Source organism: Scyliorhinus torazame, chromosome 21, assembly GCF_047496885.1.
Source record: "Scyliorhinus torazame isolate Kashiwa2021f chromosome 21, sScyTor2.1, whole genome shotgun sequence".
Lineage (NCBI taxonomy): Eukaryota > Metazoa > Chordata > Chondrichthyes > Carcharhiniformes > Scyliorhinidae > Scyliorhinus > Scyliorhinus torazame.
The window spans coordinates 76,061,423-76,084,210 of NC_092727.1; the positions used below are offsets into that span (position 1 = coordinate 76,061,423).

At 50.5% G+C, this 22,788-nt stretch overlaps 1 protein-coding gene across 1 annotated transcript in view; it reads left to right on the forward strand.

Annotated features, from left to right (window-relative positions):
- Positions 1–19,103: 19,103 nt before the first annotated feature.
- LOC140398358 (nuclear factor 7, brain-like) overlaps positions 19,104–22,788 on the forward strand; it is a 162,123-nt gene continuing 158,438 nt past the window's right edge. Inside the window, exon 1 of the mRNA XM_072486949.1 lies at positions 19,104–19,548. The gene's annotated coding sequence lies outside the window, so the exon portion shown is untranslated. The remainder of the gene's footprint in view (positions 19,549–22,788) is intronic.

Here is a 22,788-nt window from a genome sequence, read left to right on the forward strand (position 1 = left end):
TGATGGGCAGCCAGATCCGCAGTGTGTGGGATGGGGCCCGGCACATGGGCTGCCACCTCGAGCATCGGCAGACGCTGCAGCTCCCACCCTGGGACCCTCCGTACCCCCATTAATCTCCCCCTTCTCCATGCCCAGAATGCCCTGCCAAAGCACTCCCAGCTGCACCGGGCCCCCCTCACCAGGCCCCAGAACCTGCACCCCACAAACACGCACATCTGGACCGGGTGCTAGTCCCCTCCCCGTGGCACTCACCCACTCTCCAGCCCTGGCCATGTCCCCGGAGCTGTGCCCATCCCCTGGGTGTTCAGATGTTGGCTGCTGCGTGTGTGGTATTTCCTCCTGCATTGTCCAGGCATTGCGGTCTGATCAAGTTGCTAGGCAATGACTGCCACATGCTGCATGACCTGCCGACCCACGGAAATCCACTTGGGTTGTGTGAAGTGCTCACGTAACAACGATTGCCAAATCCCTATTATCAATAGACTTTAGCAGCATGGCCTGAGGCCTTGGCAGTCCGTGGGGGTTATGGGTGGTCGGTGGGGCAGATGGGCAGGGACAATGGGTGCCCCGGAATGGGTCAACACCATCCAGGGGTTGACATGGTGGAGACCCCCCACCCTCCCATGTCGGCCCACCATTGCAGAGGGTGCCCCTCCCCCAGCCGAGGGTCCCTCACGCACTGCAGAGTTTTTGGGCGGCAAACCCAGCACCCCCAGGCTCTTTGCCTGTGGGCAAAGGTGGCTACTCACCTCTTCGGCTCCCCGCAGAAGCCCTTCTGCCGAGTTCACATTTTTAAAAAGGAGTACTAATTGGTGCCAGCGTGACCACTTGCTGGGGAGGCCAATGAATCACGGGTGTCCATTGGATATATGGTCATTCCCGTTAACTGTATGGAAATAGGGCTTAAGTGGTGATAATTGGTTTCTCGCCACGCTACGGCAGGATCACAATTTCGCCTGCGGGAGCGGGCCGGTTGCATCGCAAACTGTTTGGCGCCTGGCGCAGTTCTCATCTTCGGCCTCTCCCACTTATCACCGGCCCTCTTTCGCTTGAGGAGAGTGCAACGAGGCCAGAGAATCGCGTTGCTTTAGTTGCTTCATCAATGAACTTCCCACCATCATAAGGTCAGAAGTGGGGATGTTCACTGATGATTCTGCAATATTCAGCACCATTTGCAACTCCTCCAATTCTGAAGCAGTCCAGGTCCATGTGCAGCAAGACCTGGACAATATCTAGAATTGGGCTGATGAATGAAATGTAACATTTGAGTCACACAAGCGCCAGGCAATGACCATCTCAACAAGAGAGAATGTAATCATTCTCCTCTTGACATTCAATGACATTACCATCGCTCAAACCACCCACCACCCCTACAGTAACAATAGAGAACACCTATAACTGCATTGAATTGTTGCCTTTACTGGACGGGAAGATTACTGATGTCATTGGAGCTGATGAACAAGAGAAGAGCACATATTTATTTAAGGAGCTAAGATTCAGCCAGATCAGTTCCTTGAACCTCTCTGAATATTCAATTAGGTCAGGGTTTATCTCTATCTTAAATTATCTGCCTTGCTCTTTCAACCCTTAACAACATTGCCCCCAAAAATCTAACAATCTAATTCTTGGATTTCCAACTATGCCAGCCTCTGCAGCTTCCCTTGCGTCAACAGGTTGATTTTTCGATATTGGTGGACTAAAGGGCACGGTTAATTACTGAGGAAACACCCGATAGAGATGTTCTTTTTCATATTATTGTCCCTATTTGCTTTGGATATTTTCTGGTAATTGCTGCTATTTTTAGTGGCTTTTAACTTCAAGCGCACTGTCGAGCTATTACTGTGGGAAGCTGCCTTTTACATTTCTCACGGCACACCACTTCTATCTCTGACTCCTGCCCACTCACGCCCACACACTTTATCTACAACTTCAAAAAAAGTGTCAAAGTTTCCTCCTATCTGATGCTATCTAGGGGTTAAAGTTCCCTCAGACTGAATCTCTCTTGTCCTCGCGGCACAAGATGGAACTTCAGTGATGGACAGTCCTGGTCACTGCCCATTTATATCAGGTCACACATCGAGAGGCAGAAAGAGGAATGTAGGGCTGCAGGGCGGGTAAACGCTGAAGAAAGTTTCAAAAAATTAAGGGCTGGAATTCTCCATTTGAGGGATAAAGGGTGCGAATCTCCGGAAAGATTTCTAAGTGTGGTAGCGAGCGCAATCTTTCAGGCGCACGGCCGAGCGAGGCCGTGAATGCTTTTCAACAATAATTGGTCAACTTAACAAGGTCCCACTGACTTCACGCCGCAAATGAAGGCTCGTCAGTTGATTTGCTGGGACCGTGCTCGCCAGCCCCCCCCCGCTAACAAGGTCGAACAGCACTTAAACAGCATTGCACAGCCAACCCCACTCAGCTCGCAGCCATGGCGCCGAGGAGACCAGCCCCAAGATTTGAAGACGTGCACCTGGGCAGGCTCCTAGATGAGGTGGAGGCCAAGAGAGATGTCCTGTTACCCCGAGTGTGGTGATATCATGGTTGTGTTGCAGTTCACCAACTGACTACCAGGTATCTCATTAGTATATCAGTGAATGTTAGAGTCTGGTGACCTCAGACTGACTAGGGAGCTGGGAGAAAGGATGCTGGTGCATGTTCATATTGTTATTTATCTGTTGTTTTGTATATATTTGACCCACAGTTAATGTTAATAAATCGTTTACAGCTTTAGCTACAAGTGTTCTTGTAATATGAATCAGGCCATTCGACAAGAACATGCCTCTGAAGGTCCTAGAGGGTGAGACACAGGGCAGCCAGTACCATCTGGGACAAAGTGGCAGTGGTCGTCAGCTCGGGAAGCGTGAGCACAAGGACAAGGACAGTCCCCCAGTGTCGCAAGAAGGTCAACAATCTACACCGAGCAACACAAGTGAGTTGATACCAATGCACCACCCCCCCCCCCCCCACACCCCCCCCCCCCAGACCTTTCCACCCCATGAGATCATCCACCACCTCCCAACCCTCCATGTGGCCCAAACCCTGCCTTCACCCCCCCCCCCCGCCTTTAATCCCCATCCCCAACCCTTCCTTCACCACCTCTGTGAAACACGAGTGTGGCTAACAATGCCCTCTCTGTGCCTTAGCAGGAGAAGCTAAATATAACCAAAGATGAAAGGAATCCAAAGATGTGCAGCCATACTAAAGCGGATTGGCCATACTAAAGTGCCCCTTAGTGTCCAAGGTTGGGTGGGGTTACAGGGTGAGGGTGGGGAAGTGGGCATGGGTAGGGTGCTCTTTCAGAGGGTCGGTGCAGATTCAATGGGCCGAATAGCCTCCTGCACTGTAGGGATTCTATGATTCTATGAAATACATCCTTGAACAATTGATTCTTGAGTGCAAAGTCTTACACTAGAATATTTACAGCTCAGCAAATGAATAGGCTTGCAGCTAATGGGTAAACCTCCCGTCTCCCCTGAGCAATGAAGAATTTGTTCATTGTGGGCACTTCACATGTGTCCAACAAAGACAGTTGTCACCAAATAAGGGAAATTTATAGTCTATATCACTCTGATTGTCCACTATATTAATGAAGACGTATACCACAGGGATTGCGAGAAACTAAATGGAAAGTATTCATTTTGACAATTAAATGTTTAAAACATACATTTGGCACAAAAAAATCAGAACAATCCGTTAGTCCACGGTTGAGAGACAATCAAGTCGAAGGAAAAGGTGGTGAAGTATAAAGTCGAGTCTAGACATGTTTTGCTTTCTTTAAGTCAGTCATGAATATTGAGCAGAATATCAATCTGTAATGTGGAGCTCAATGCTGAGTTGATGCGATATATTTAAACTGCCTTCATAGAACATACAGTGCAGAAGCAGGCCATTCGGCCCATCGAGTCTGCACCGACCCACTTAAGCCCTCACTTCCACCCTATCCCCATAACCCAATCATCCCTCCTAAACCTTTTTTTGGGGGACACTAAGGGCAATTTAGCATGGCCAATCCACCTAACCTGCCGTCTTTGGATTGTGGGAGGAAAACGGAGCACCCAGAGGAAACCCACGCAGACACAGGGAGAAATTGCAGACTCCACACAGACAGTAACCCAGCAGGGAATTGAACCTGGGACCCTGGCGCTGTGAAGCCATAGTGCTTGTGCTACCGTGCTGCCTTCATAACACTTGTATCCTCGCAAACTTCTACCGACGTATTATCCTTGATGTATTAATGAATAATTGGTCATGCATGATTTACGATTTGACCTTCTCCTTGATGACTTTGGTAAGAAAAGATGAATTTGATCACTCGTTAGGTTACCCTTATCCTAATTCGGGGTTGGTAGTGTAAAGATTAATACAATTTGATTTGGTTGATGTAAGACAGTTCAATCAAGGCAAATTAAAGCATCTAATATTTCTCTAGATGGGGAACACAAAGTTTCCAGAAAGCTTTTGAGAAGGAGTCAATGAGATAATTGAAGATTTATCTGGGTCCCTCGAATGATATTTACCAGGCTTGTTAGAGTAAATATCCCAGTTTTCTGCGATAGATAAATCACATAACTTCCATTTATTGGAACACAGCAACAGGAAAAGGTCATTTAGTCTCTTGGGCCTCTTTCAGCATTTCATGAGATTGTGGCTGATGGTTAACTCCAGAAGCCTTTGTCCCATATCCTTCACCACCTATAGTTAACAAAAAATAATCAATCTCAGATTTAAAATGAACAATTGATCCAATATTAACTGCTAGGTGCAGAAGAGAGTCCCAATCTTCCAGCACCCTTTGTGTGTGGAAGTGTTTACTAATTTCACTCTGAAAAGTTCTTATTGTCCCTTGTCAACCAGGAGAAATGGTTTCTCTCAATTTGTCTTAGCAGTTTCCTTAATACTAAAATTTTCAATCAAATCACTCCTTAATTTTCTAAACCCAGGAATACACTGTTGAGGGTTTTTTTCCTGTCATGGGATGCAGGTGCATTTGGAAAGGTGTTATAACCTGTCTACTTACGATTGGCTGGGGACTAATGACTATCCCACAATCCTATGGGAGTGTGAACTTTCCCAATGAGGGGGGCGGAGAAACTCCTAGTATAAATAAGCTGGCCAGTTCAGGAACCAGCAGGAAGGAGAAGGTAGCAAGGGAAGTTACTGCTACTGTTATGTATATATTGTAAATAAACGTTATTATTTTGTATCCTTAAAACTCGTGCTGGATTCTTTGTGGCCCTTACAAAAGAAGGCCAGTATGTGTTGCCCATCCTGAATTGCGTCTGAGCGGGTCGTGGTGAGCCACATTCTTGAACTGCTGCAGTCCACCTGGTGCAGGTACATGCTCAGTGCTGTCAAGGAGACTTTTCAGTAGTAGTTTTGTACAACTGAGTCATTTCAGAGGGCAACTAAGAGTCAACAACATCGCTGTAATCATGTAGGCCAGACCAGGTAAGGAAGGCAGATTTCCTTCCCCAAAGGAAAATAGTTAACCAGATGGGTTTTTGTGAAATGATTCATGGTCACCATTACTGAGACTGGATTTCATTTCCAGATTTATTGATGAATTTAATTTTATATGATGGTGGGATTTGAACTTGTGTCTCCAAGGCATTAGCCTGGGCCCCTGCATTATTAGTCCAGTGTACTGCGAAAAGGTCTAATTTCATAATTCATATGTTTTAGTAGTTAAGGGGCCCAGGTGACGGTGCCAGATTGGCACAGCCAAGGTGCCATGCTGGCAGTTTTTGTGCGCGTGCAATTGGGTTGGGGTGCTCTGTGCAGGTGTTGGGGGCGCGGCTGGGGGGGGGCGTTTTAGTGGTCGCTTTGGGGGCCTTGGAGATCGGAGCTCCCCAATGTACAAAATGGGGCTATGTGCACCCTTGGCTGCACATCCTCCGCTGAGGCCCCTTATATAACATGAGTTGCATTGTACAACCATGTGTTTCACGGTGCCAAGAGCGCTGGGAAACATGTGGCTAACGCGCTCCCTCTGGGACTTTGTTCCCAATTAGTTGGGCTGCCCCCTTTGTCATTTTTTGGGTTAACCGCAGTCATAATCTCTTTTTGTAAATAGCCCTTGGATTCCAAGTATCATTCTGGCAAACGTACACTGCAATCCTTTCAAAGCCAGCATATCTTCCAAAGGATGGTGCCCAGAGCTACTCACACTGCTCCAGGTGTAACCTAACGAGGGTTTTGTACAGCTAAAGCATAATGGGCAGGATTCTACATTCCTGCGGCTGAGTGCTGGCGCCAATGGAGGATCCGTGGAATTCCACGACAGAAAAATTGTGCCATACCAACACCGATTCCGGTACCGGTAAGGGACTTGCACCGACGTTGCGTGAAACACCCGCGGAACACGCAAAAAACAGTGGGAAAATCGCCAGGTCCGTGCTGGACACGCGCAGGGCTGACAAGCTGCAGTCATGCGTACACCTACACCACCCACACATGCTCCGATTGCATCCAAAAAGCTGGCGTGGTTGTGCTGGACCGCATACCTGTCCATCCCAACCACACAGCCCACCTCCTGGCCACGTCCCACTACTCACCCCGCCCTGGCAGAAGCCCACAGACAGCGGCATGACTGTTGACGACTTATGGCGGTGCTGGACACTGTCCAGACACCCTCTCTCTTTCTCCACGGCCACCACGCCAGGCTCACGACTGTTGAGACCACATGTAGCCCATACCGTCGGGTACTCAGCCCATCGGAGGCGGAACATTGCGGGCGGTCCAAATAATGAGATGCGAACGTGGTTGCAACTGCACGTGGCGCGCGGCTCATTGACGCTGATTTGGAGGGGGCGGAGAATCGTGATTTGGCGCCAGACTGGCACCTGCCGCGATTTTGGCGTTGGGAACTATTTTTCGCCCAATCGCAATTCCTGATTGGCATCGGGCAACGGAGAATCCCACCCAACGTATGCAGCCTGATTGATTTTTTATTAATTCATAGATTGTGGGCATCACTGACAAGGCCAGAATTTATTGCCCATTAATTGACCTTGAAACAAGCATTCTAATGTTCTAGTCCATTGGATATAAAGGTTAGCATTGTGCTAATTATTTTCTGTGCATGGTATTTTAATAATATACGTAAAAGACTCCTGTGGCATTTTGGGCCTCACTGCCTCCAGTGTTTCCCCATGTAGATAGTACCCTTATCAATCCAAAGTGGGTGACATCCCATTTGCTTATTTGAAATTATTTGCCACAGATTTGTCTTTTCGCTTCATCTGTTAATATCCCTGTAAATGTATGATTCCACCATACTGCTTCAAATGGCATCTATTTTTGTGTCACCAGCAAATCGGGATTTATAGTTTTACATCCCATCATTTAAATCACTAATAAGGACATTGAGTAGTTGCAGCTCCAACGCAAACCCTTGTGGGATATCACGAGTCGTGTCTTACTGCAGTACCTGCCCATTACCTCGACTCTCCACCTCCTGCCACTCAACCAGTCGATCGTCATGGTGATGCTATGGCTTTCCCTGCCTCCTTGATCCTCTGGCTTTTTCTCTTCCTTCCAACACTTTCACTATCTACCATCCATTTCCTATCTCATTTCAAATCCTTCTTCTTTACTGCTCTTCCAAGACAAATTCACATTCATTTCTGCCTCCTCCTGCTCACTCTACCTCTGAGTGACACATCCTTAATTTTTTTAGGGTCTGTTATATTTATGGAATTTATTCTTTTCCCATTTTTTCAATAGTTCAGTTTGAATTTACCTCTGAATTTACGCAGATTGGAATTTGTAAAGTCTCAGGCAAGCGATGACGGTAAAAATGTTGTGATTTATTCTCCTTACTATTCATACCTCCTACTCCCCAAAGGGTCTCCTGCGCCCAGCCCACACATTGGCTGGGGTATTTATGTCCCAGTAGTCCTAGGAAAAGGAGGGGGGGGGGGGGGTTAGCCCTGCTCAGGTGACGCCACAGGGATTCTGAGGTTGCAGATCCCTGGGCCTCCTGTAGGGTGAGAACACCCTCCCCCCACACCCCAAATCCGATACCTTATCCATTTCGATGGGCGGGGGGAAATTCTTTGCCCTCTTCACCTGGGGTTGTCTATCCAGCGTCTGCCGCTCTGGGCCAGGAGGGGTATAACAGACCAGGGTGCATCGCTTCCTGGTCGGAGGCCTGGGCGGTCCCTCCACCCCTTGCTCAGCGTCACCCCCGGACCTGCGTTGACTTCCGTGGGCAAAAACTCCATGTCCGACTCCTGGTCAGATTGGTCGACTTCCCGCATTTCAGAATCACAAAGTTCAGCTGCCTCGCTGTGCATCACCGGCAGCTGTTCCAGAGGGCAGGGCAACATTGGCTCCACCCAGCTTCAGAGCGTGTTGATTGGAGTCTTTGCCTTGCATCCGCACAGTATACGATGGATGGATGGATGGATTTGTTTATTGTCACGTGTACCGAGGGACAGTGAAAAGTATTTTTCTGTGAGTAGCTCAACAGATCATTAAGTACATGAAAAGGAAAGGAAATAAAAGAAAATACATAATAGGCCAACACAAGGTACACAATGTAATGACATAACACCAACATTGGATGAAGCATACATGGGTGTAGTGTCAATGAGGTCAGTCCATAAGAGGGTTGTTAACGAGTCTGGTAACAGTGGGGAAGAAGCTGTTTTTGAGTCTGTTCGTGCGTGTTCTCAGACTTCTGTATCTCCTGCCCGATGGAAGAAGTTGGAAGAGTGAGTAAGCCGGGTGGGAGGGGTCTTTGATTATGCTGCCCGCTTTCCCCAGGCAGCGGGTGGTGTAGATGGAGTCAATGGATGGGAGGCAGGTTTGTGTGATGGACTGGGCTGTGTTCATGACTCTCTGAAGTTTCTTGCGGACCTGGGCCGAGCAGTTGCCATACCAGGCTGTGATGCAGCCTGATAGGATGCTTTCTATGGTGCATCTGTAAAAGTTGGTAAGGGTTAATGTGGACATGCCGAATTTCCTTAGTTTCCTGAGGAAGTACAAGCGCTGTTGTGCTTTCTTGGCGGTAGCATCGACGTGGGTGGACCAGGACAGATTTTTGGAGATGTGTACCCCTAAGAATTTGAGACTGCTAACCATCTCCACCTCGGCCCCGACACTAGCCCAGATCTTTTCATTATTGTTCCCGAAATCCATAACGGCCCTTCTGCAAAATTCCAGACGTAAACGGTGCAGTGAATTCTCTAATTGACCTATCTCGCTTCACTCCGACCTGTTCGTTCCGGTCACGGATCCTATCCCCGATGACTAGCAATATGAAGCTCAATCATGTGCGCAAGCGACTGCCCACAAAAGTTCCGCGAGCATCACCCCGGCAGAAGGGTGCGGGTTGGTTCTATAGTAGAACAGGAAATGGGTGAGGCGGGTTTCTGGGGAATCCGAGGTCTGTTTTGACGTCCTGAGTTTGAATATCTGCACAGCTTGTTCCGCAAACCCATTGAGGACGGGTGAGAAGGTGCGGTATGGACGTGGCGGATCCCATTTTGTTTCAGAAAATCCACGAACCCCGACCTTTTATAAGCGGTGCCATTGTCTGATACAAGTACAACGGGGAGTCCGTGAACACGAAAAGTTTGCCTGAGCCGCTAGGTGGTGACAGGCGATGTAGTCGTCATCATCCGGTGCACATCCATCCATTTGGCGCATCTACTATAATTAGGTACATCGCCTCCTGGAAAGGCCCCACAAAATCCACATGGAGGTGGGACCATGGCTGGTCCAGCCATTCCCACGGGTGAAGTGGAGTTGCCAGGGAGGAGCTTTTGGTGCTCCTGTCACCGTGTACACTGTTTTGCCTTCTCAATATCCGCGTCTATGCTGGGCCACCATATACAGCAGCGGGCCAATGTTTTCATATTAGAGACCCCGGGTGTCTGCTATGGAGGTCTTGCAAAATTGCTCCCTGGCCACATTCGGGGAGTACCACTCAAGAACCCGATAGCAGGATGCTATCCACCACACTCTGAGGTCCGCAGCATTTGTGGTAAAAGTCTTTCAGTCCTCTGGGAGAGCACGCTGCCGGTCGGGAGCCCGGTGTGGCGGCTACGGAATGTGTCCAGCGTCGCCACAGTCATACAGGAGCCATGCTGCTGGCCGGGGGGCTTTCGTCGAAGGCTGGGGGGACTGGTGGGAGGTGGTGAGGGCGTGGCCAGGAGGGCACTATCTGGCAGGTCAGATCAACGCACGGCCAGCGCCATGTTGTACAGTGTGACCGCTGCAGGTCATCGCCATGCGCATGCATGGCCATGGACCCGGAAATTCTCCGGCCGTTTTTGGCGTGGAGGCTTGGCGTTTTACGTGGCGTGGCTGCTAGCCCCTCACCGGTCAGAGGATTGATGCTGGGGCGGTGACGATTGTTTTTTGATGTAAAACGCCACGGATCTTCTGGACATAGCCTGAAAATCGGAGAATCCAGTCCACAGTCTCAGGAACGGAGAATCCAGCCCATAGTTTTTCTTTTAGTCGCTTATGGAATGTGGGCATCACTGGTTAGGACAGCATTTATTGCCTATTCCTAATTTTAAGAGCTAACCACATGGCTGTGGGTCTGGAGTTGCATGTAGACCAGACCAGGTAAGGACGACAGATTTCCTTCACGTTATGATACCCTGGGTAAGTGCATGGTCACTGCCAGCCCCACTCGCTGCGGAGTCACAACAGAAGTGAATTAACCAATAATTCTTATAAAAATTCCCGAAGTCTTGGGTTTATAAGTTTAAACACGATTACTGTTTATTTATACCAAGAACTGTCATGAAATATGCAACAGATACAACTGATAATGACAAGCTAATAACTATTGCCCCCTTAAATGTCCCAACCTCTACCCACACACACAAGACAGACAAACACAGAGGGGTGGAAAGGGGTAAAATAATAAGGATGAAGGTCAAATCTTTGCTTCAAATGTTGGTTCTTTAGCACACATTCTTCACAGCAAGCCTGCTGATTAAAGTCTCTGGTTTACAGCTGGTAATGGTCTTCTATGTAGAGTCATTCATTCAGGGTCCCAGCAAGTTAGAAAATACAGTACTCACAGGTACCAGGCTTTCTGGAGTAACACCTTGAGTGGGATTCGTCAACGGACGTCGTGTCATCGTGGCAGGTGCCAATTTGACGCCAAATCACAATTCTCCATGCCTCAACAGCAACTTCAATGCGTTCCAGAATGCACGTACAATAAAAACTATTGCATATCATTACCGAGCCTGACTCAGTATACTCCAGGGCCTCCACGATACTCCGGCGCCAATGGGCCGAATTTCCGACAGCAACGTACACTTGTACTTTTAAAAATCATGAAACTGGCATTGTGGCTGCTGAGGAAGAGAGAGGAGGTAGCAGATTTTACCAGAATGTTGCCTGGTATAGAGGGCATTAGCTATGAGGAGCGGTTGAATAAACTCGGTTTGTTCTCACTGGAACGAAGGAGGTTGAGGGGAGACCTGATAGAGGTATACAAAATTATGAGGGGCATAGACAGAGTGGATAGTCAGAGGCTTTTCCCCAGGGTAGAGGGGTCAATTACTAGGGGGCATAGGTTTAAGGTGAGAGGGGCAAGGTTTAGAGTAGATGTACGAGGCAAGTTTTTTACGCAGAGGGTAGTGGGTGTCTGGAACTCGCTACCGGAGGAGGTGGTGGAAGCAGGGACGATAGTGACATTTAAGGGGCATCTTGACAAATACATGAATAGGATGGGAATAGAGGGATACGGACCCAGGAAGTGTAGAAGAATGTAGTTTAGTCGGGCAGCATGGTTGGCACGGGCGTGGAGGGCCGAAGGGCCTGTTCCTGTGCTGTACATTTCTTTGTTCTTTGTTTGTTCTCACATTGAGAGGCTGCCGGGCCGGACACTGGGCGGGTGGGGCCCTGCCAGGGCCGGGGTGGGGGGGTGACAGGGGAATGGGCCATGTGGCTAGGGTGGCCCCTCACGGGGTTGGGGCAGTGCCCAGGCACAGACCGTCATTGCCGCAGAGTGCAAGCCAGCTATTTTGCTGCCCACCTCTCTGAATATACTTGGTTCTCCAGACTGACACCATTTACATGGGTGCCCCCACCTCACCACCCCTGAACCCCAGCCCCAACCCTCCATCCCACCCTCCACCATACCACCCCCCCCCCTGGACTCCACCTGCCGACCCACCCACTGGAGCTCCTACGGGGTGCCGAGCGGGGGCTGCAGAGCGTACCACTGGCATGGGCAGCACCAGCCGACGGTGCTAGGGTCAGAGGCTCCCACAGTGCTGGACACTGGTGGGGCCTGGGGGTGTGGAGAGGAGGTGGGAGAGGGAGACATGCGGGGGCAGAGTCCGCAGTGCCAGCCGGGGCCAGCATGCAGCCCGATGAACCTGGTTTGCCCAGGTACGCAATATGCTAACATGTCGGCCTTTCACCTCCTGCAGACAATGGTTACTTGAATACAACCAGCAATGGTGGCCTTCCTGCTAGTCGCTGAAGCCCTGAGGAATGCCCTGCGGCTGTATGAGCTGGTGCTGCTCAAGGAGCACGCATAGTTGGCACCACCTCCTGCTTTTGCATGCAGTTGGACTCCTCCAACTGCACCTGCAGGTGCTGGATTCTCGCCGACAACCCCTCATGTAGTCCGTGGCTCTGCGACTGCATCTCCACAATCGATGGGACTGTCCTTTCCAGAAGCCCGAAACGTGTCTTGACGGCAACTAGTCCCTGGGGTGGGCCGGCCCAGATAGTCCCTGGGGTGGGCCTGCCCACTGACCATCAGCCCCCTCAGGAGATCCCACTTTCACCTGATGTACCAGAGCAGCTGTGTGGTGCGCACCAGAGGGTGTCCCAGGCGCCTGTTCACTAAAGTGCCCAACTGAGGTGGGTGTTTCTGGGATGGTGGAGGGGTTGGAGACAGCTGTGACTCGAGCTCTGGTATATTCGGGGTTTCGAGTCAATAGCGCCGGCCTGTGTCGGCGTCGTTCTCGTCGGTGGTCGGCACACAGGGGGGCTCAGACTGTGGCACTGGCTGGGGGCGGGGGACACCAGAAGGACCCACCCCAACACCTGCAAGACACAAGACAAGATTGTGGGCAGCACATTAGCACAGCGGTTAGCACAGTTGCTTCACAGTTCCAGGGTCCCAGGTTCGATTCCCGGCTTGGGTCACTGTCTGTGCGGAGTCTGCACGTTCTCCCCGTGTGTGCGTGGGTTTCCTCCGGGTGCTCCGGTTTCCTCCCACAGTCCAAAGATGTGCGGGTTAGATGAATTGGCCATGATAAATTGCCCTTAGTATCCAAAAAGGTTAAATTGGGTTACGGGGAGAGGGTGGAGGTGTGGGCTTGGGTAGGGTGCTCTTTCCAAGGGCTGGTGCAGACTAGATGGGCCGAATGGCCTCTTTCAGCACTGTAAATTCTACGATTCTATGAACTATGATTCTATGATTGGACCACGGGTCAGGGAGGAGTGGGGGTGGTGGGGATAAGGGTGATGTGGGGGTGAGGGTGGCGTGTGGGTGAAGATGGGAGTGAGGGTGAGATTGTTGTGGGGATGAGGGTGTGCGGGTGTGAGTGGCATGGAGGTGAGGGGGATGAGGGTGGTGTGGGGTTGAGGATGGTGTGGGTGTGATGTTGGGGGTCACAGATGTGTCATGGGGAACCGCAACTAAGCGGGGTCTCATTTCCTCACCCGCGGCCGACCTCCGTCCGTGACTTCCCGTTCTTCCGGCCTGCCGATCACTTCCAGGGCCCTCTGCTCAGCCACGGTGAGGGGCCGCTGGAATTTCTGGAACATGTCCTTCAACAATGCCTGATACAACAGTTCTGTCTCGCGAGGGCACCATGCTGGTAACTTTACTTCGGTGATATTTAGCACAACAGAGGCAACAGCGTAATGTACCCCCTGATACAATACTTTCTTTGTGGGGACAAGCACCAAACCATTTTCGGGCCCCCGGGTGGTGATCGGACAGTTGTGAGGGTCGATTGATTGGGCTGTGGGTATGGGCCTCTTTACCTGAACCAGCAGTTCGGTAGCTCTCACGGTCTCTCCCCCCCCCCCCCCCCAGGGGTTACACATCACTTCCCACTGCGGTCCCAATTCATCCCGTTCCCTGGGTTCTGCCACCACCTTACAAAAGTGATCGATGCCCCTTGTGGACATGCCTTGGCAGACCCCCATAAACATAAATAAATTCCCTGGTCAGAAGCCCACCACTTATCCCAACAAACAGTGATCCCACCCGGTGATCCCGTGATGGTCCGGTAGGTGTCATTGTCCAGGCGTTCCCAATCCGAGGACCGATCCCTCATGTCCAGGCTCAGCTTCCTGAGCCACCACCATCTCCTCAAAGGAACGTCCCCCTTACAGGTTAAACACACCCGCCTGCCCTCAGTCACCCTAACCCGGTCAGTCGCCACCTGTATCTCCTCGCAGAGTACAGAGGCCTCTCCATAGGTGAAGCTCTGGTGGCTGGAGTACCTGGTCGAGTTTGACCCCAGCCATCCAGGCCACCTCCCCAGGTGGGAGTAGCGGGTCTGCTCCGTGGCCACCTGGTCTCCCTGTCCGGTAGTGACAAGAGGAGCTCTGCCGCCAGAGCACCCATAAACAAAGGACTCTTCCGTCTCGCCTCTGCGGAGTTTTCCCGGTCGCAACATTGCCAAGATCACCAGCAAGCATAAGGCAGGACGATCCATCTGTAAGATAAAAAAACAAGGCCTCCTGTCCTCTGCAATTGTCATCCACCCTCTGATTGGGTCGATGCGTGGAGTGCACGGAGCAATATCCTAACAAAACCTTTATGGAACTCTAAACCTAAACTACAACAGTAATTTAATCCTTAAACCTGATATCACATTTTCTTGTCCTGTGATTTCCATGTAAAATTAAACCCCCTTTGAATTGGGTCGATGCATGGAGTGCACGGAGCAATGCCTTACACACTGTATCTTGCAGTGATTCAAAGGGTTTCCTGCTGTTATCCCAAACTCTTACCATATTTAACTAATACACCTTACCAAGAACTTAACGGAATTCTAAACCTACACTACAACTATACTTTACACCTTAAACCTTAACTTACATAGCCACCCCCCCAGGGTGGCCATCTCAAAACTGGTCCCCACTTGGCTGGGGTCAGTCATCCATTTGGCCCGACCACTCTGTACAGACCTCCCCCGCCCGGGGGTCCGGACTGCCCCTTGCCTCTCCTTCCCCAAAGGGGTACGGGGATCCCTCGCTGCTCCCTCCGGAGACTGGGCTACTTGTGGCAGCACTGGGCAGTGTCCTACACTTCTCACCGTTCCCTTCTACCCGGGCCCTCTTACTGCGGGACTGGGTTCTAGGGATGTGTGATGGGGACCATCTTACCGGGGGCTTGGAGACCCAATTGCTCCTTCGTCCCCTGGATGGTTCCCAAGCCAAAGGTGATACTTCCATCTCCTCTGCCTCCCTAGCCTCTATACTAAGGCAGGCAACCTGACCCACAGGCAGGGGCTTGGGGATTGTTACTGTCCCTGGGCTGGGTGCTTGCAGCACTGTCGGTTTCTTTGGGACTGCCCCTTCTAGTGCTGCCTCTTTGGGACAGCACATTGTCACCGGTTGTGTGACCGTGAAGTCAGGGACCTTCCCCACCGTCTTTAATTCTACGAGGGCTTCCTCCACTACCACCCCCAGTCTTCCCCCCAACTTGCTCTTTCTTGCCCTTATGGGGTGGAACAATTTAAATTGACTGATGTGGCGTTCACATGGGTCCCACTTTAAGGGATTTAAACTGCAAATAGCCCCTGAGGCAGCCTCCAGAATGGGACCCTGCACCTGGACCGGACCAGGGTCTGGGGCTAGAACTATCCCTGCGCTCCCTTTTTCCTGAGGCTGCTCCCTGGGTAGTCATAATGGTTCTTGTGGTGTGGGTGCGGGCAGGTCCTGGCCCGTTGCCATTGCCACCTGTCCCGACCCAGCTGCTAGGCTCTGCAAAAAGGCTATAAGCCTTTTCAAGCTGATGTTTTCCGGGGCAGCTGCTCCTGCCGCTGGGGTCTGACTTTCTACTGCGGGAGCCCTCTCCTCCTTGCTAGGGTTCTTACACTCCCTCTTGAAATTCCCGGTCTTTCCACACCCGTAGCATACCGGTCTCTTGTCGGAGGTCCGGGTGCCCTCATGCTTCCACTCTCTCTTAGGGGGTGCTGGTGTGATTTCATGCACCTTACCCTTATGGGGCTTTTCCTCACTCCTCTCCCCGTTGCGATATGCAAGGGTGAGTTTTCTAAGGACCTCTGCCCCATTAAGGTCCGGATTCTGCGGGTCGAACCAGTGTTCGTCCTTTGCCCTAACGTTAGGGAGACAGTTAGCTACGAGGGTCTTCAGCCAGTGGGCTGTTCTCTCATCTAAATTCTGCCTATCCGCGGGAGTCCCGCACGCCTCCACATAGACAGTCCACAGCCTGTCTGCGAACATATTTGGGGATTCCCCTAGCTGCTGCTTGGTTTCCCCCACCCTCATGAAAGGGCTACCCAGATTTAAGCCCATTGCCTCCAGAACAGCAGCCCGTGCTGCCGCCCATGTGTCAGGTCTTCCCCCATTCCCGGAGGTCACTGCCCTGCATAGTTGCGAATCTAGGGTCATCAGGAGCATCTTTACCCGCTCCTCCTCGTCGCAGTCATTAATGTCGGCTGCCTGCTGCACCTCCATAAAATGAAGCGACGGATCCCCTTTCGGAGTTAGCCTGGGAACGTGGGCCACCATCCCCCTGAGCGCGGATGCCCCATGAGGAATAATAATGGCGCCCTCAACCGGTCCCCTATTCGCCAGCCCCGCCGGGGGACCAGCTCTGCCTTACAGGGCACATCTGCCCTACCTGGGGTTCCTGTTCCTCCTCCTCACTGTCTGACTCTTCTTCTCCTGTGTCCTTTGGCCCTACCACCCCTGGGTTAACTACCCACACAGGAGATGCTGTTACCTGGGGATCCCTCTCGGCTCCCCCTTGGGCCCGTCCCTCCCCGGACGTCTCGCTCCCTGCCTGCCGACCCGGACATGCTCCCGGCGTCTCAGGAGGCTGTTGATTCCCCTGAACACTGGGGGAATCATTCTCTGCGAGTAGCGCCTTGCCCCTAGGGAGCCCCCCTGAACCTACCAGGTGCATCCGCCCCCTGACCTTGGACAAAGCCTCCTTTAATTCTGCTATCTGTGCCTGGCACGGCCTGTGTTCACAGTCCCCTACCTCCTGGCAAGCCACCCGGTATACTGCCTTAATATCTTCAAACCTTCTCTCCAATTTCCTGTACTTCTCTGTACTCCGAATATAGAGTTCCTGGAACCTCCGTTCCTTTTCCTTACCCTCCACTATCTGGCAGTGGAGATACTCCTTCTCGTACCGGTTAGACTCGCTGTCCTGTAGGCTGCCCTGTTTCACTTCTGCTAATTCCTCCCGCAGTCGTTCAGCTGCGCTAGCGCTGTCCCCTGCGCTGGCCCTAACTTCTCCCAACTCCTGCTCTAATTCTTTGACCCTTCACTCTGTTTTGGCTACCTGCTGGGACAAGCAGACCAGCCACACTGCCTTCTCCAAATGCCTTTTGTGTGCCTTACTCTCTGTCCATGCGGCCGCCGCCATTACGGGTCGCACCGCATTGATTAACTCTGAGACCCAAGGATTGGTGAGGTTGACCTTTTGCCACATATATGAGGAGATCCTCTCCTCCATTTTACTTTGTTCCCTCACCCCCTCTACCAAGTCACATACTCCAAACCACCGAGGTCCTGCCGTGGTCGCCAGTGTAGCGGGTTCCATTCTTGCTTTACTGCACTACTGGGCTGATATCTGGGGTTTGTATATCTGTGTGTGTCTCTCTCCAGCTGGCACTGAAACTTCAGAGACCAGGGTATGCCGCACTGGGACACCTCCGCGGGAGAGAGCACTGAATCAAGCCTGCCGTTTATCCCTAACCGGAAGCCTGAGGCTTATGTCGCACAGATATCCAGACCCCCACCTATGCCCAGGTGATTTTCTCTTTTGCCGGTGGTACAACACCCACCCTGTTCCTACTTCACTGGAGTAGCTTTCCCAAGAGAGAGAATAGGACACTGCTGTTTATCACCTAACCAGCAGCCTGTCTTGACTGAACGGGTTCGAATCGTTCCAAGATTACCCTAGGTTCTCGACCCCGGAATTAGGGTGAGGAGTATTTTAAATGTGACTTGGTCAGAGATCGCTGGTGAGAGATCGAAGAATTGAAACGGACTCCAATTACAAATAAATCGAGGTTTATTGAAAAACCCAGGTCAAAATTACCAAAACAGAAGAAAATACAATAAAAACCTTAAACTCTACCAAAACTATGTCTATTAAGAAATTGCTATAACGGACACAACGTAAAAGCTTACTGTTACACAGTTTCTTAGCAATGTTTCAAAACAATTAATAAACAAGTCAAACCCCCTTTCCCCAGATTCTCAACACCTATGAATCTCTCGGGAAACTTCGCAAGCTGCTTGAGGTACTCACAGTTTAAAAGGTCCGATTTCTCAGCAGTCTGTAGACACAAAAACGGCAGGAGCATAGAATCAGGAGCATTTAGAACTGAACTGTTAGCCCAACTGAACTTGAGTTACTTAGCTGAACTGCTGAACTTGAGTCCTGGAACCACTTGATTGAACTCCCCAAAATCGCTGTCCTGGCCCCTTACTTTATAATATGATTTCAAAGCTCCCGCAGTCTCCGCCCACTCTCCAACAGGCAAAGTTCCTATGACAAAAGCCTCTTTATCTGCAAGATAAAAGGACTTCTTAACAGCCGTTCCTTGTTTCTCCGGAGATTCTGAACTTACTTCCCCATCATGGTAATGGGTATCTCCTTACCCTGAGATAAGGCCGTTAGCACCTGTATTGAAGTCCAGTTTCTGTGCTCTGACCTCCTGCTGTTTGGGTCCAGGGCCATTATCACCTGTATTGAAGTTCAGTTTCTGTGCTCTGACCTCTTGCTGGGTGAGTCTGGTGACATCATTCACTCCATTGTTCTGTTGGTTGAACTAATCAGTGGCTGACTGGCATCTTGCAGTTTGTCAATTCAAAGGCTGGGGTTTCTCACACACACACACACACACACACACCGGCATGCTGAGCCTACTGGGAGATTTGGTCAGGTTTTGCAGCCAAACGTGGCCAACTTTTTCACAGTTCCTTGATTTCAATCCTCTCCCAGCTCAGAGAAAAGCCTGAGTTGCCCGAAAAACTTACAACGGGGATGGGTTGGTTGAGTGGACCTAGGTAGGCTGCTCTTCCTGACGATCTGTGCAGACCCGATGGGCTGAATGGCTTCCTTCTGCACTGTAGAGGTTCTATAATTCTATGATGCCCAGGTGACTCTTCGAGTGTCCAGTCAATCCAAATCCCCTCTTCCTGAGATCTCATCAGCTCAAGCTCCAGAGGCCGAGGAAGGTGCAATTGCCACACAGCAAGACCCCGAAAGTAGACTCGCGCCCTCCAGGACCCAACCTTCCAGAGGACGTCTGCCAAGGTCATCACAGACAACATGGCGTCGAAGGCAGCAGACTACCTCACCTATAATGGATGCCGGGAAGCACCAAGAGAGGCAGGGTACGAAAAGTGAAAAAGATGTCAAGTTGGCACATGTATATCATGTTCACAAATGGAGGAGGACTAGGGATCTAAAAGGGAATTTAAATATAGAGGCTGGGGCTATGGCTATGATATTAAATGAATACTTTGCATCCATCTTTACCAAGGGGGCCGATACTACCTAGTATCAAAGTTAATAAGGATAAAATGTTGAATAGACTGTCAGTACTTAAAGTTGACAATTACTGGGTCCAGATGAGATGCATTCAAGGATATTGAAGGAAATAAGTGAAAATTGCGGCGGCGGCGGCCATATTCTTCCAGTCTTCTCTTGAGGCAGGAGGTGCCCGCGGACTGGAGAATTGCATATATTACACCCTTGTTCAAAAAAGGATGTAAAGATAACCCCAGAAAATACAGGTCAGTCAGTTTACTTACCATCAGTAGCAGGCAAGCTTCCAGAAACAACTATTTGGAATAGAATTAGCAGTCAAATGGAAAAATGTGTGTTGGTCAGGGTGAGCCAGCATGGAATTTTTAAAGGGGAAATGATATTTAACTAACTTGCTGAGTTTTTTGAGGAGGTAGCACAAAGGGTCGATGAGAGCGATGCTGTTGAGGTGGTCTACATGGACTTTCAGAAGACATTTGATACAGTGCCACACAACAGACTTGTAAGAAAAGTTATAGCTCATGGAATAAAATGGAGAGTAGCAACATGAATACAAAATTAGATGAATAAGAGGAAGATGAGAATAATGGTCAATGGATATTTTTTGGCTCAAGAAAGGTTTGACATGGTGTTCGCCAGGGATTGCTTTTCCTGATATATATTAATGATCTAGATCATGGTGTGCAGGGGACAATTTCAAAGTTTGTGAATGAAAGAAAACTTGGACATATTGTAAATTGTGAAGAGGACAGTGTAGAACTTCAAAATGAAAAAATGAAATGAAATGAAAATCGCTTATTGTCACAAGTAGGCTTCAAATGAAGTTACTGTGAAAAGCCACATTCCGGCGCCTGTCCGGGGAGGCTGGTACAGGAATTGAACCACACTGCTGTCCTGCCTTGGTCTGCTTTAAAAGCCAGCTATTTAGCCCTGTGCTAAACCAGCCCCGAGAACAAAGACAAGTTGGTGGTGAGGGCAGATAGGTGGCAGGTGAAGTTCAATGCAGAGAAGTGTGAGGTGCTGCATTTTGGTAGGAAGAACATGGAGAGACTATAGAATAAGGGGTAAAATTCTTAAATGGGCTCAGGAGCAGAGAGACCTGGCTATATAATTGCAGAGATCAGATGGCAGGACAGGCGGAGAGAGCAGTTAAAAAACAAAGTGTTCTGGGATTTATGAATAGTGGCATAGAGTTCTAGAGTGAGGAAGTTATATAACTTACAGAAGACACTAGTTAGACCTCAGTCGGAATATTGTGTACAGTTGTGGGCACCATACTATAGGAAGGATGTGAACGTATTGGAGAGGATGCAGAACAGGTTTACAAGAATGGTTCCAGGGCACTTAGGAGCATGCTGGTGGTGGAAAGCGTCATAGACAGGAGTTATAGAGACATGGCCACACCCAAGGTGCAGACAGACTGATGGGTGACCGCTAAAAAGGGCAGGAATCTCCTGTGGCTAAGGAGAAATTGTTGCCACTTCCAAAAGAATCAAGAAAAAGAGGGCATAGATTTAAAGAAGCAAATGTGATGTGAGAAAAAACCTTTCCACGCAGCGAGTAGTTGGGGTCTGGAATGCACTTGGAAGTGAGCTGAAGGGAGGTTCAATCGAGGCACTCAAGAGGGCATTAGATGATTATTTGAATAGAAACAATGTGCAGGGTTGGGGGAAATGGCAGTAAGTCATGATGCTGCTTTGGAGAGTTGGATGATCAGCAATAATTGTGATAAATGGCGGAGCAGGCTCGAAGGGCCAAAAGGCATCCTCCTGCTCCTATCTTCTTTGTATCTGTGGTGAATGTATTCACCATAATATAAGTTGTCTGAATAGTACAGTGGCCTATGGCCAGGGAATGGTAATATGATCACCTTCCATGTATTGTACTGGAACCCTAGTGGGCTCCCCCCCCCCCCCCCCCGCCCCCCCGGGGCGGTATATAAACCTGCCGCCTGTGGGCAGCGCTCATTGTTACAGCAGTCACAGGCAGGCAAGTTCTTGGATAATAAAGCCTATATTCACTCATTCTCATCGTCTTGTAGTGAATTGATGGTACATCAATTTATTATCCAAAGACATCACTATGGAAGCCGCTCTGAAGCCTGATAAACTGGAACTCGACGCACGAGCAGCAGAAGCTAAGGAAATCTTCTCCCACTGGCTCTGCTGTTTTGACCTCGACTCCTCCAAAATGTCTCCCTCTGACGCCCTCAAGCTGCGCCTCCTCCACGCCCGGGTGAGCCACCGAATCTCGGGTATGATTGAAGTCGCAGTCACGTACGAAGCGGCGGTCGCGATTCTAAAGAGACAGTTCGTGAAGCTCCTGAACGAAGTGTTCGCACGGCACCTCCTCACTACCCGCCGTCAACGCGCCGGGGAATCGCTGGACGAGTATCTAGAGAACCTGACACTACTCGCCCGCAACTGCAATTACAGGGATGTGAAGGCCGATGAGCACATGAAGCTGATGATCCGGGACACCTACGTGGCTGGGGTCCGGTCTAACTACGTCCGGCAGCGACTGCTGGAAAACGGGGCCACTGATCTACAGGACACGGTAAAAGTAGCCACCTCATTAGAGGTGGCCTACCAGAGCCTCAATGCGTTCCTGGCAGACCCAGCGAACCCCTCGTGGGCACCACAGACGCGGCCTTCACCAGACACGACTACGTCCCAGGCCTGTGCCGCGCGGCTGCCCGTTCAGTCCGGGGGACCGTCTTACTACTTCTGCGGTCAGGGCCAACACCTCCGACAGCGCTGCCCAGCCCGCACCGCGACATGCAGCGACTGCGGCAAAAAGGGACATTTTGCCAGAGTCTGTCTGGCCTGATACAAAGCCCCAAAATCAAAAGCTTACCAGGCCCGATCCACGGACTCACAGGCCCACAGACCCCACAATGTGGCTGCGTGCCTGCCGGTACCGTCCCCTTCAGACGCGTCATCCGCCTCGTGCAGCTCATGGGGGGCACCATCTTTAACTCAGCCCGACACGTGCGACCCATGGGGGCGGCCATATTGGCCGCCATCAACACCAACCGACATGTGAGACGGATAGGGCGGCCATCTTGGTCGCCATCTTCAACTCAG